The sequence below is a fragment of the Hirundo rustica genome, chromosome 2 (genome assembly GCF_015227805.2).
Source record: "Hirundo rustica isolate bHirRus1 chromosome 2, bHirRus1.pri.v3, whole genome shotgun sequence".
Lineage (NCBI taxonomy): Eukaryota > Metazoa > Chordata > Aves > Passeriformes > Hirundinidae > Hirundo > Hirundo rustica.
Window position 1 is genome coordinate 5,728,269 of NC_053451.1, and position 12,112 is coordinate 5,740,380.

General features: G+C 38.8%; 1 protein-coding gene across 2 annotated transcripts in view; it reads left to right on the top strand.

Annotated features, from left to right (window-relative positions):
- Window positions 1-12,112, top strand: part of POU1F1 (POU class 1 homeobox 1) — a 148,020-nt gene that overhangs the window by 79,711 nt on the left and 56,197 nt on the right. For both annotated transcript variants that reach the window (XR_009207591.1, XM_058419518.1), the window contains exon 2: window positions 7,160-7,286. The gene's annotated coding sequence lies outside the window, so the exon portion shown is untranslated. The remainder of the gene's footprint in view (window positions 1-7,159; window positions 7,287-12,112) is intronic.

The window sequence follows — 12,112 nt, forward strand, 5'->3', positions numbered from 1 at the left end:
CTCTGTGTTTGTCCCATAGGCAGCGCAAAGGCCCTGTATAACATCATAGAAATTACCAAAGAGTTAATCCAGAAGTGATGTTGGAATCCGGGATTTGCTTTGGAAAATTTCTATCATTCTCCAAAGTGGAAAAGTTTGACATTTTTTTGCACCTTCTTTATTCCCAAATTGGTCACTACAGAGAATGCCAGTACTGAAAACTTAAATGCCAGAATAAGTAGGAGAAACATATAGAAATGAAACATTATCTGCACTCTTGGTGTAACAATTCCTATCAAAGCACTTCAAAAAAAGCTACTTAAATCCAGAAATAAGACAATCCCTTTTGTGAGAGTAGAAAAAGAATTTTTTTTTTTTTTAATGGTGACTCTCTTGAATAACTTAGTCCCTGGATGCACCAAATAAAACGTACCATCCTGATTTTGCAGCCTTTCTTTGTAGTCAGAAAAAAAACCCCAAAATGGTGATCAGGACTGGAGTTACAGGTATTGATCTTTACATGAGCAAAAGTCAGAAGTGTCTCATGAGATATCTGATTCCAGGAACAAAGGACAGGGTTTCTAGACCTTGTTCATTGATACGAATAGGGGAACAGACCTTAGAAAAAGAAAAGTGAAGATCTTGTATAGTAACATTACTTAGTTGAATTTATGTCAGTTCTTGAGTGATTTTCCTGATGAAAGAAAAAGCTTAATCTTGCTGGTTTTACATGATGCTGCAGATGTTTCAAATTAACTATTAAAACTAGAGTTTCTGAGTTAGTTGTTCTGAAAACTTTGACTACTTAAACACAAGATACTTTTCCAAGAATCTTTCTTTTTACCAGATGGGTGTGGGTTTTTTGTTTGTTTTTTGTTTGTTTGTTTTGTTTTGTTTTGGTGTGTGTTTTTTTGTTGTTGTTGGTTGGTTGGGGGGTTTTTTGGTGGTTTATTTATTTATTTATTTATTTATTTATTTTGGGGGTTTTTTGTTGTTGTTGGGTATCTGTTGGGTCCTAGGTCAGACTTGTGAACTGTAAACAAAGACTTGTGACTTTGTATTAGATCACCACACTAAGCAAACTGACTTTAATGATGCCTAGTGAAAGATGGTTTTGTGCCACTTTTCCTTAGCAGAAATACAGAGACATATTTGAAGCTAATTTCTTCATTTTAAGTCTTTCAATTTTCAAAGTTTTAATGATGGTGCTTTCCACAAATTAACAAAATCCCACCTTAGAGCTATAGGAAAAATGTTTTACTTTATTGGAGATAAGTTAAAGATACTCTAATAGTACACAGCTTATTTCTGGCTTTGTATTGTGAAATATATCAGAGCTCAAACAATTGCCTCCTCGTAAATGTAACTCTAATGTTTTCAGTCAATTATATTTCATGTGACTTCATGTGAAAGAGGAAGAACCTTGTACTGCTATCAGTAAGAATACAAGTTTTTGTTCCGTTTTGGGGCATTTGAATGTCTCATGGAGTCTCCATTTGTGGCAAATGATGTGATGATACAAAAAATAAAAAGCCTTAACCACATATGTAACAGGACCACAATGAAATAATTTCATTAATTAATGAATATAAATTACTGGAGAACAAGCCTAGTCATGGCATTTATTTTAGTGCCTTCAAAAAATGCCCTGCTGAGTTTCTATAAGCTTACTGAACGGAGGACATTTTCAGTAGCATCACTACTTGTCACTAAGTGGAACAGTATTTCAGGAAACCTCTGGAAAACCATTCTTTCTCTAACCCCTTCCAGAAGAGAGTATCTCTTTCACTTATTCATGGAAGTTTTCATCAAGTAGGTTATTTCCTCTTAAATTTTTTAGCTTCTCTTAGTATCTTACTAAAGTGTGAGCTCTGTGCTCCTGCCCTTGTTTGTTAGGCTCTGCCCTGTCTTAGAGTTCTGTCCTAATTGGGGGTTTTCCTTCTACTGACATTTCCCTCTGTAACATCACCTGCAGCTGTGTCATGAGGGGAATAGAAATACTCTGACAGACTGCCTGTTGTTTGATAAATGGACACTTTGCAACACGTGTCTCCAGTAGTACATTATTCTCCTCAAATCATTGAGCTGAAAGGCTTGGGCATGAGGTTATCCAAATATCCACAGGATGTCCATTATGCTTCCACAAAAGACAAATGAAGTAGTTAAATTCGCTACTCATCCACCAGTAGCCTGGAATGCATTGTTTTATATACGTGTATAATGTCCATATCCAGGTGCTTGCATAAGGATTTGTTTATATTTCTGCATGTGTTTAGTTAAGAGCTGTCTGAAACATAAATCTTTTGAAAATACAGTATCGCCTAACCTAATAATTATGTATTTTTCTGTAAGTTTTCAAAATATTTCTTAATAAGAAAGGGTCCCGTGACGAGGGGAAATGGAGTCTACAACTACATTGCAATACACAGATACCGTTTATGCCAGCTTTATGTTGGAAAATTTTTATGTTCATTAATGTCAAATAAGCCAGTAATTTTTATTTTTTTAAATAATAGCATCAGAAGACTTAATGGTGTAAGAGGAAAAAAAGACAGGCAAAATGCAGACACGTTTCCGTCTGATGTTGTGTCTGCACATTTCAATTCCTCAGAGATGGTCAATTACACATATAAGTTTTACAGTAAGATCTGAGGTGTTTTACAGTAAAATCTGAGGTGTTTTACTCTGCTGGTGGCCATGGAGCTTCCTTTCTGCTTGGAAGTGAGAGATGATTAAGAGAACACAGGTTTCATGTGAGTTTTTTTAAGTGTTGCTATTAAAAATGCAAGAAGCGAGCGTGAGATAAGAGATACCATGATGGGGGGCAGAGGATGTCAACAACTTCTGTTATCAGTTCTTTATGCCTCGGAGTTGCAAACTATTCTATTGCTACACAGCTCTGGCTATGGTTCAAAAACATCTCTTGAGATGAGTTACTGTGACAAAGTAAGATGAAATGTGTATTTAATAGCACAGATTCCTACCTGTTCTTGAAAGGAACCCGTGTTTTTTGTGTGTCTGCAAACAGATTTTCCCTCTGGCTCTTTTCCTTTTCTGTTCTGCAGCTTCTGGTACTGAAGTGCCAAGCCAAACACGTTTGGTTCCCGGTGGTACAAGCTGCTTAAACCAGAATGCATGGAAAATTGAAACTTAATAGATTCCAGTCTCTAACAAAACAAGGGGTTTTCTGCATTATCTACATTTCAGTTCTTGGTAACCACACAAGAATTTCTCCAAAAAACCCTTGAGTAAAGAAACCTGTAGTAAAAGCTGTGTGCATTCTCTTAAGATATACACACAAAAATACTCTCACACTTCCGTAGAAAATAACTCCTTAACTACCAAACTCAGAGAAATAGTCAATCCTTTTTCTTTACACGAGGAGGGTAGAGAAAAAAAACACTTTGACAAGGAAGATTTGCTATTTTGGAATGTAGAGGTCTCTAAGCTACTCTAAGTTGGGCCAAAATATTTAACAAGTAACATAAACAGAAAAAAAATTGCATTATGTTCAGAGGAGGAGAACTTCCAACAATTTTTTTTTTTTTTTTAAATAATCCTAGGGAGAAAAAAGCAACAGATGAAGCTTCAGAGTTAGGCTGTTGACTGTGGTGCAAATGTTGGTTATTTTGGGATGTAGTTTGTGATTACACAGAAGGGTCTATGCCAAAACAGGCCTTGCAATAGAAAATAAAGGAAAAGGTTGCCAGGTGACTTGTGAGAGTGTGGCACTTTGAAGCATGGATTGAGTCAGCTCCTGGCTTTCTCCTCTGCTACAGGCTTTCTCTGTAGTGCAGAGCTAATCTGTTGGTGTTTGACATAACTAGAGCCCCTTCCCTGGAAACTGATGGGGACAGCTGATAAGCTGAGGTTTTTTATTTCTTCCTGTTACTGCAGAAAAAAAGGCAACAAGCCCTTGCAACTCACTTGTGAAAGTGGAAGTCTGATTTGTGTGAATTTCTCGAGCCCAGTTCCTTTCAAGGGCTATGGATGTTCGTGTGATCAACGAGTCTACTCCAAAAGCAGAAATAAACTTCTTCTGTTTTTCATCCCAGGCCAGTGGTACCTGGTGTAGGACTTGCTGCTGCCTGAGGCCAGGTGTAGGTCACAGTAGCCCAGCAGATGTACTTGCAGCTGATTTGGGCTGCCTTCCTTCTTTGCAGCTCTTTGCCAGCCCAGCTAATTAATTCACCCTGCATAATTTGAAGTGGGCTCCTTAGCTTCTTTTTAATGGAGCTGTTAGTCAGCCTAATAGGGTTTAAAATGTTATTTTACTCAAGAAACCCATGCAGACCAGGAGTAGAAAACCCCCCAATTACTCTTTCAGCATAGTAATAGCAAGCAAACAGGACAACTGGGCTATAATTAAATACTTTTTTTTTCCCCTTTAAGCACAATGTCATAGGTTTAATGAATCAAAACCTTACACTTAAAATCCGTTTCAGAACATCAAATTCCTGTGGTGACAAAAGGTCTCTCTGCATTATTACAATGTAGAACAGATGACCTTCTGATTTCCATTGTTTATAGCACAGGGTAGGGTTTGTCTGTATATCTGCTGCTGAAAGTCATAAATAATATTGCTCTTACTTATCTTGTGTTGAGTTACCTCGTGGGAGAAGGAGACAGGAGGAGAAAAATAAAGAATGCTTCCAAGCGCACACAGCCAAATCTGAGTGTCGTTTAAACATTCAACAGCGGAGTAAAATTTGTAGATTAAAACCACGGGTAAAATGCACTGCACTGACTTGGTAGAAAAGTGTATTTATAAATTCTCCTCACTGGGATCTGTCTCTCTTCTGTGATCTAAAGATGGTGAGAGTGGCTGAGTGTAAATACAACAGGAGCCTGGCATCATGGCAGGTAAAGTGTGGCTGCCTTTATTTCTGGAGCATTTCAAAGCATTCAGAGATATTTCCACAATGCATAAACTGGAGACCTGATGGGCCAGCCTAGACACAAGCAGGATGGAAGAGGCAAGGAAATAGTTTGCAGGACACCTGTTAATCCATGACACGTTCTCTTTGGAGGTCAAAGTAATTTACAGTGCAGATTAGAGATGTGGCATCTTCCATGAGCAAGGGGCTCTGTTCTGTACCAGGTGCTCACACAGACTCTTCTGTGGCAGCAGCATGAGAAAAAGCAGCTTGAGCTATCAGAAGTGTTAGAGAAGCAGCACATGGCACCAGCAGATAAACTGCTGCTGGCCAGGCCTCCAGACTCCTTAAAATATCACTCACCAAAACTTTCCTTGAGGAAAGTTTCCATGCCTTATAGCATTCCCTGTTTTTTTTCCCAGAGTAGAATCCCCAGCTCTGGCATTTAGTTTCTGACAGGATTCTGCCTCCCAAAATCCATTTGCCTTTTCCTGAACTTGATAATAGAGTCCTATGCTTCCAGCAGGAAGAAAACTCCTTGATGTGACTGAATTCCTGGGTCAGCTTTGCCAGTGTGGGAGGAGGTCAGTCCAGAGGATGTCATGGTGATGCCTCCACCTTATTCCAGGCCTGTTCCTCCCAGCCTCCCAGGTTTCCTCACGACTGCCACAGGTAAACTTCTTCCCTGTTGTGGGAAGCAACAGTAAAACACATGGAGGCCAGAAAACACCCAACCATTTAAGAGTGCAAACACTTGGACTGCCTGACAATCACATCTCTGAGACCAAGGGTCCCACCTGCCGCAGCTCTGTGTTTGACATCGGCCCATGAGGGTTGTCTGAGTTGTTGACCCAGTTTTTAAATTTTTTTTTTTTCCCCCTGGGACAGAACAAGGAGAAGGTACTCCAGTCTTGTCCTACATTCCAGCCTTCTAACTTGGTTTCCATGTCCTTTATTCCTCACCTAAATCAAGCTGCTGAGGGATTTTAGGCCACATCCCTCCTGCCCCTGGACAAAAGCCAGCGTGTTGAGTCGCTGGCTGTTCTTCAGTCTCACAGGTGCTCTTTAGAGAAATACATGAATTCCATGGAGTTTTAGGTATATGTTGTGTAAGTACCTTATACCATTAGGCTGCTTATCTTAGCCCATTCCTTTAACTAAAGGGATAAAAAAAGGATGAGAATAAACATAATCTGTTATATGAAACCAAGATTTTAAAAATCATCTCATCAGCTGTTTGTTTCTACTTTTACTTGTGTAGCTGAAACAGGCACTGAGGTTCTTGGAAGCAGGAATACCTTCTCAAACAGGCATGGATTTGCTTTCTGTGGAGAACTTCTCCTGGTAGCTATTGTTTAAACAGCAGAAGTTTAGTTTGTGAATGATGAGGCTGAGCACCTGGAAAGGTGCAATGGTGGAAATACTATGTTTATTGCTCATGGAATGTGGTTTAGATTGTACTCCCCTATCAAAGTTTGCATGTCTTCAGCTCTGGCAGCAGACCCAGGGATTCTCCTGAAGTGCTGGAGGTGAATTCAATGTATTCCACTTGATTTTCTGTTTGATTTGTTGTATTTAAGAAGTATACAATTTATAAAACCAACGTCATTATTTGAAAAAGTTTTCTTATGACAAAGTATAGTCTTTGGCAGCTTGACACTGGGGAGCTCCAGAGATGGCAGGGCAGATGCAAACTTTTTTTTGTAGTGGAGAAATGGGCAGATTGAGGTGGCAGATAATGTGGTTTATAGTGAAAAGTGGCGAGTGAGAAATTACAGAATGTGTTTGAACTTAGATCAACACCTAAAGTGGACATTTAAGAGCTACTTAAAATGTGGAGATAAATCTGAGTGAAAAGGTTTTCTTTTCCACAGAAAGTGTTACAGAACATTAAAAAAGTTTTTTAACTTTGAAGAAGGGGTAGCCCCACTTAGCACGCAGTGGCATCGGTGAAGAGCAGAACATATCACAGTTTATGATGCCTTAGTGCTGTTGCTGGTTTCGCGGCCTCCGTGTAATTTTGCAAGTGGTTTTTGTGTAGATCTCTTAGGGGTGAATTGGGGCAAACCTTCTCTTTAATTGATTTAGTTAAAAATAACAAATATTTCTTATCTGAGTCATCATGTCGGTCACTTGATTAGCCTGATGTTTCAATCAGGTCTGTTCCCTAAACAGCATCAGTGACATAGGGCTGACACTGACAAGTGACATTTTATTCACTTTTTGTCCTGTAATTTGTCAGCATTTATTCTGCTCATTCTGTTTACATCCCATGACAATGTTTGCTTTGAATTTTAATTTAGGGTCACCTTGAGGCTTTAATGAAGGCAAGGCATCGCACATTACATATCTGATGACCTGAAACTCGAGGGAAAAACTAAAGTTTCATCAAACAAACTTCCTACAATTACTGTGGAGGAAGAAAAAAATGTGAGTATGAGGAAAATTTCCAGTATTCTAAAGTTTGCTGATAAAATTGGTGTTAAAAAAAAGGGGTTTAGGTATCAGCTGAGATATCAAGAGATTTAATCCCTCTCTTAAGCACTGTTTCATTAAGAAATAAATGGCACAGGCTGCTTAAAGGTCTTGAGACTCCACAGAGACACCTTTCAGTGCCTCTTGTTGAAGCTTCTGAGCCCTTCAGGTACCTGGACTTGGGATCCAGAAACTGGAAACTTGGGGCATTTCCCTGATATTACTTTATATCCCTACTTCTGGAGAAAAATCTCATGCTTCAGTACCTAAACTTGGCCTTGGTAGAGACTTGATTAAAACCTAAACTTTATATGTCAGGTTTGGTCTTTGAAACAAAGTGCTCACAACCTAATCCAGGATGTAGAGATAAGAGTCAGGATAACGGGTAGAGGAGGAAATGACTAACAATGCCTCATGCCCTCTCATCTAAGGAGATTAATTATTCTAGGAAAATAAACAATGAAGGTGCTGATCAAATGGGGATCTGCTCATAGTCAATTACAAGCAATTAATAAACTTAAGGAAAATATAAAAAAAAAAAGAAGACCAAGAAGAGAGAATTATAAAATCTCTCACTGGAAAGTTACAGTGCTGGATAACCTACAAATGTCGGGTGGCCAATTATTTCGTGAGCATTATTTTAGAAACTAAATGAAATCTAGGACTGTAGCTCTTTCCATTAAGGGAATATTCCATTATTTTAGCGTTTGCAATGATCTAGTATGACACAGAGGTTATTGTACTCTAAAGTATTCCTCAGGCAGAACTATATTACTGAGAATACAACACCCAACTGCATTTTCAAACAGAAAAGTACCCATCACAAGCCACGTGTTTCTTGGCATCAGGCATATCTTGGAGCAAATTTCCTCACTGGGGCTGCTTCTAGAAACAAAACTTAATGTCTTTGATGCATTGGCTTTTTTTTTTTTTTTTTTTTTTTTCCCTTCCCAATTGGTTCTGCTCTGTCACAAATTGTTAAAGAAAGTTGCAGGAGGAATCCAAGATGTATGGGTAATGTTCTTGCTTGTTGGAAGTTCAATCTATACTTGGAATATGGAGAAGGTAATAAAATAAGGTTATTAATGTGTGTTACTTTGCTTGGCAGAATAAAGGTGACTTAATTACAGTGTAAATATGTACGATTTTCTGTATAACTGTTATGCTTTATTTGGGGTATATTTCCATTATTAAACAAACAAAAGTTTATTTGTCATATTGGCCACATTGCTGGGATCATAAATATCTCAAATCTTCTATCAAAATCCCTAATAGTTATAGTGACTTTATTCATATTTCACAAATGTCTGTAATGTTAAAATAACTTTTTTGATCCTCATTACTTGCTTAGTAAGTGAAAATTCATATTTATTTGAATCAAAAAGAAATCATTGTGCAAAACCACAAAGTTTTAACCAGATTGGCTTTGCAAGAACCCAGTTCCTTCATGCTTAAATCATGATCAGAAATACCTTAGAGATAAAGCTAACACTTTAAAAAGATACTTGACACTATATGTGTTCAAATCTTCTATCTTAAGTTCATAAAGGACTTAGAGAATTCTTAAATTTTCTTTAATCTATGTCTAGCAAGTAATTACAGATTTTTATTTTTTTTTTTTTTTTGCATCACTAATTCTTTGGATCTTTCCTACCACTTTAGCAGTTTGATTAAACTATCTATATATAAAGTTGGTTTATGGCTGCCTAGTCTTCAAATGTATTTTTGTCCCTTCATGGTTCCCATTATTTGTTCCATCATCTTAAAAATTACCGCTTGTAATGAGCCATAATCCTTTTGCTCCTCTGAGGCAGGAAAACTCCCATTTTATTATCTCAGTTTTCATCACAAACATTGTAAAAGATGACTTTTTCCTCAGGATTTCCTTTAATATTAAATGTCTGAGTTGTGAGTTCATACGATGACAGGATCATTCAAGTTGGAAGGGACATGTGGAGGTATCTAGTTCAACTTCTTACTCCAACCATGGTCAGTAATGAGGTCAGAGCACATTGCTCTGGGCTTTATCAAGAAGGTGTTGGAAATCTTCATGACAGTTCTGAGCAAAATGCTCCACTGGGACACACTTCCTCTGAAAAAGTTTCTCCATATGGCTCATCTGAACTTCCCATGTTTCAGCTCACTCCTTCTTCTCTTGTCCTCTTGCTATGCAAGAGAGGAACTTTTCACTGCAGTGAAAAGTTCAGCTTCACCTCCCTGACATCTTTGGGCACTGGTAAATTGTTTTAAGATTCCCCTGAAACCATCTCTTCTCCAGACTGAACAACCCTCAGGCCCTCAGCTTCTCCTTCAGGGCAAGAGCTCCAGTCCCTGAGCAACCTCTGCTGAACCCTGATGAACTCTGTCAATGTTTGCACCAGTTTGTCCCTCGGTCTGCCAGCTGTACTCCTGTCATGACGCCTGAGCATGTCTTTGGACAACTTTTCTCCAGAGCACAGTGCTGGCTTGTGGTCGGGTGCTTTTGTTAGAGCTGCTCCCAGCCCAGCAGTGCCCAGGAAAGGGAGGGATCCTTCTTTTCATGACTTTCTACTCGTTATTCCTTAAGGGCTTAAAGATACGTGTTGACCCTGAGAAGCTGTAGATGCCTCATCCCTGGAAGTGTCCAAGGCCAGGTTGAACAGAGTTTTGAGAAACCTGGTTTAGTGGGAGTTGTCCCTGCCCATGGCAGGGGTTTGGAGCTAGATGATGTCTCTTCCAACCCAAGCCATTCTACAGTTCTGTGATCAGATGGCCAAGGCAGCTTTTTAAGAATATTCTGATTTGGTGTCAGCTAGCGGGGCTGCTTCTGTGAAATAGGATGTGCAACACAACCTATGAATACATGAGAAGTGCTCATATGAATAATTCCCGTTTGATGTTAGTGGAGCACAGTTTCGGGCCATGGCTCAGCTGCCAGGCTGTTTCACTGGACATTGCCCAGGCCTTTCTGCCATTCTGCAGCTATTTAAGGAAAATGGAATGAAGATGTATGGAGGAAAAGGAGTAAGTTATTTCCTTTTTATAAGGTGTGATCCAATTTTACATGAAAATATAAATGAGAGCTTATCAGAGGGTTCAGCAAGAAGTACAGTCAAGGGCAACTCATGAGTCTGACAAGGAGTTAGGAATCCTTCAAGAATGCACAGATATAACAAATTCAAATATTTGGAATTAGGTGTTGAGTTCACATTAAATGGGACAGAGAGGAAATGTGAGGAAAAACCCCACAAATAGGCTAAATTTGTTCTGGTATAAAAAAGCACAGGCCCATTAACTTTCCTTGCTTTGTATTATTCTACAGTTTGACCTTTGAAATTTTTGTTGATACACACTGAAGTTCTATTCATCTGCAATTCAAATTACCTTAACTACCCTTAAAAAAAGATTGCTTTAGTGGTGAAATAGAACCATAAAATTATATTGTGTGTTGCAATTTTCCCCTGCTTTCAGTGGCTGTCTTCTCTGATGAATTATCTAGGTAAGATGAGTTATTCCCCTATTTTCCCAAAGTAATTGCAGTAATTCATGCAAATCTACCCAAGACTTTCAACCAAGAGTGTAGCTTGCTGTTTGAGCAAACTTCCTGCCTGCTTAGGGGTTGATTTTGTTTTACGAGGGGATGATTGTAGCCAATGTAGTGGTTTGTTTTTCTTAATGGGACAAGCGTTTGTACTCAGGGTTCTCCCACACCAGACTCCAATGCAGGCAACGTCTGTGAGGATGTGGCACACGTTTGCACAAGGGTCAAAACAGCTGCCAGTTTAAGAAACCAGACTGAACAGAAGTGTTTGTCACTTAAATTCACAGCAGTGATTTGAAGCTTTCATCTCTGGAGCAAGTGTGGCTTGGATAAGTTCTGTCTGTTTTGCATTCATGCTATTTGGAGATTTTCCACTTTCAACCTCTAAATATTTAATTAGTTGAACACAGAGCAAAGGAGACTGTCCTGCTGACTTTGTGGGGAGGACACTGCAGTGTGGTGAGAGATTCTGTGTCCTGTTTCTGCTCTATCAGCTGTAGGTCTAACCCTGAATAAGTCCACTTTGAGGGACCTCCCTAAAATAGCTTAACCAGGTCCTTTAACTTTCTCGGTCTGTGAAACAAATCCTCATTTAAATTGTTTCCATTGCAGAAATAGTTTTATCTTTTATTTCCCGTTCCTCAGCTCCTCAGGAGAAAAGAAGGAAAAAAGTGAACATTGTGACCAATTGTAGCAGTTACCTCTTTCCTTCATCTTCACAGAACAGGTATAAGACAAAAGGAAGTTGTAGTATCAGAAAAAATATTGTGATTAAATAGCTGGGAGTAGAAACTGAGCTTTGATTTTTTTATTCTTGTGCTCAGAATATTTCCATGTTCATTTTCATTCTCTGCAATCCTTGGAGCATATGAATTTGCGCTGCACTCTTTTTTTTCTGTCATGTTCTTCAGTGCACAGAAGGATTTGGATGCAGAGGAATATTCTGTCTCCATTAAATTCGGAGCATGATTTCTCTGACCTCTTCTGTATGCTTTTCATGGTAACTGCAATGTAACATTTTTATGAGCAAATCATAAACCCTGAATTTACTGGGAGGATAAAATCCCCATTCTTTCCCACCTCACCTCTTAGCTCCAATATCAGAGAAACAAAGGGAAAATTCTACTGTATCAGCTTTGGAATGGTAGTGATCCAGTATGCATCTGCCCTGTGAAACTTCCACTGAAGGAAATTGATTTCTGGTGGGTAGAGTTGCTTTGGAATAGTTCACAGGTCCAAGGAAAAAAAACAGCAGCAAATG